Here is a 2,947-nt window from a genome sequence, read left to right as displayed (position 1 = left end):
TCCCCCGAGCCAGGCCTGGTCTCTGCAGGAGGAGCGGTGGCCTTGGCTCTCTACGGCCTTCACGTGTGTTTTAAAGTGACAGCCACACAACACAAACTCTTCGACCTGTAACTTAAAGATCATAAACTTCAGGCAATAATATTTTCTGTGTAAGCTTTTAAAATTATTTTTGGGGATCATAGCTTGTTTTATTTTGTGCTATAAAATTAACAGTATTAAATGACTTATATTCTTAGAACACATGGAGTGTCTTTTCTTACCAGATCAGTGCCTTTTTATTTTTGCACTCCGTTTTGCGTTGCTGGCCCCAGCCTCAGCCCCGTGTCTCCGTGGCCTGTCTGTACACTGTCTCAATAAACGTGCGCCGCCCGTGGTGGCCGTGGCTCTGTGTGCGTGTCTGCTCAGCGCTGCCTGGAGGCGCGCCCGCCCCAGCGGCGACAGCCCTGCAGCCCCGGACCCGGTGGGGGGAGACGGGGGCAGCAGTCCAGGCCTGGCACCCCCAGGGACCCTGGGCTGAGAGCGTCAGAGCAGGTCTGACGTTCAACCTGGCCTCGGAGCGTCCCAGGGCAGGGCAGGGCAGGGACCCGGCTGCCTTTCTTGACTCCCGCGCCTCCCTGTCTGGCCTCCAGCTGGGGTGGGGGGCCCGCCTCCTGATGGCCCTGCAGCCTGCAGCCCGTGCCATCCCTGCCCCTACCTGTGTGTCAAGAAGGTCTCCAGAAGCGGGGGTACCTGGCCATCTCACGCTCTGCCTCTAGGACCGCGGCTCTGGTCCCGGAAGGCGGCAGGTCTTGGAGATGCCTGTGAAGAGTCTTTGAAGCGTGAGAGGCCACAAACTCAGCAGCGCAGGGCTGGGTTTCCCCGTGGCGGGAGCCCTCGGCAAATGGAGCCACCTCCCCGCAGGGTGGGCAGGTGTCAGGGCCTGGGTCCTGGCACCCCACGGCGGCTCTAAATCCTGGCCCCGCTTGAGGCTCCCCAGCAGGAGGGTGAGGCCTATGTCCAAATGGGGGCTGCAGAGATGGGGGGCATCCTCATCCACGCCCGCTGCCCTGGGGACACTCGGACCAGCGCCCCAGGCTCCCAGGCTCGGAGCTCAAAGCAGCCTGTGCCCCTGACTCCTGGCGCAGAAACAGCAGGAGACCCACTGTTGAAGCTCAGGTCCAAGAGGGGTGGGCACCCAGAGCTGCCCAGCGCCCGAGGCCAGTGTGTGAGGGGGTGGTCTGCCCAGGAGGAGCTGGTGGAGCTGGGCTTTGGCATTGAGGTCAGCAGGGGGGCCCCCGCCCCGGTGACTGCACACGCCATCTCCCTGTTGCCTGTTTATTACGGATCTCTCTGGAGTTTCACAATATACAGGCAAACTTTTCCCATGTTTTCCCTACAGAGAGACAGCGTGGGTCACTGACTTCTATCAGACGTTGTGCGTCAAGCGCACCTCTCTCCTGTCGCTGTGTCGTGGCCCACGAGGTGGGCGTGCTGGCACTGTGTCGCGGCCCACAAGGTGGGCGTGCTGGCACTGGGGTGGCCACTGCCACGGGTGGGCATGCAGGGCCTTTCCAGCCTCCAGCTGTCAGACAGTGAAGGGGATTGCTCTGAGCGGAGTATAAGGATTGCCTCAATTTACACCTTCTCCAGCAATCTGTGCGAAAATACATTTTACAGATCTTCTGTAGACACTGGGCTTATCGCTGAACAATAAATACTCTATACATTCAGAAAACTAAGATCATGGCATCTGGTCCCATCACTTCATGGCAAATAGATGGGGAAACAGTGACAGAGTTTATTTTGGGGGCTCCAAACCACTGCAGATGGTGACTGCAGCCATGAAATTAAAAGACGGTTGCTCCTTGGAAGAAAAGTTATGACCAGCCTAGACAGCACGGTAAAAAGCAGAGACATTACTTTGCCAACAGAGGTCCGTCTAGTCAAGGCTATGGTTTTTCCTGTGGTCATGTATGGATGTGAGAGTTGGACTGTGAAGAAAGCTGAGCACCAAAGGATTGATGCTTTTGAACTGTGGTGTTGGAGAAGACTCTTGAGAGTCCCTTGGACTGCAAGGAGATCCAACCAGTCCATCCTAAAAGAAATCAGCCCTGAATATTCATTGGAAGGACTGATGCTGAAGCTGAAACTCCAGTACTTTGGCCACCTGATAGGAGGACCTGACTCATTTGAAAAGACCATGATGCTGGGAAAGATTAAAGGCGGGAGGAGAAGGGGACAACAGAGGATGAGATGGTTGGATGGCATCACCGACTCGATGGACGTGAGTTTGAGTAGGCTCCAGGAGTCGGTGATGGACAGGGAGGCCTGGCGTGCTGCAGTCCATGGGGTCAAAAAGAGTCAGACACGACTGCCGAGGTCCAGCCCTGGCTGATCCAGGGAGTTCGAAGGGGAGACGGCATCGGCGATTAATTTAAATATTCATCAAAGATATAAAGAGTAATAGAATGAGGATAGCTCAGTAGGAAAATTAAGTGGAGAAAAGAGGCTGAGTAGCTTGGTTTACGCGGAAAATCAATATAACGTGTGACACCAGGTTAGCTCTGACCACGGAGGCCGCAGGCGCCCTCTCGAATAGCGGAAGGTGCCCCACCTTAGACACCTTCTCGAGTGGGTCTTAGAAGCCCAGGCAAATAAATGGTCGCAGAGGATATCCACGCTCCAGATGGAGACTTCAGCCAGAATGTGAAAAGAATGACATGGGGAGACCAAGCGTTGGTGAGCAAGGCCCGTAGCTTTATCTTCAACAGGGGCTTTTATACCCTAAGTTACACATAGAGGATAATAGGGGATGTGAAATCATGCAAAGTCAGCAGTCTCTGATCCTTATCAAAAACCAGGGTTTCTTTCCTGCAAATTTATCGTATACAAATGGTTTAGGTGATTTACATAATCTTCTGGCCAGAAGGCCTACTAACATTTTAGGACTCTTGACAAAGGTTTGTCA

The sequence above is a fragment of the Bison bison genome, unplaced genomic scaffold (assembly GCF_000754665.1).
Source record: "Bison bison bison isolate TAMUID 2011002044 unplaced genomic scaffold, Bison_UMD1.0 scf7180017860862, whole genome shotgun sequence".
NCBI lineage: Eukaryota > Metazoa > Chordata > Mammalia > Artiodactyla > Bovidae > Bison > Bison bison.
The sequence above is the reverse complement of the archived record's forward strand: the minus strand, read 5'-3'. Positions refer to the sequence as shown.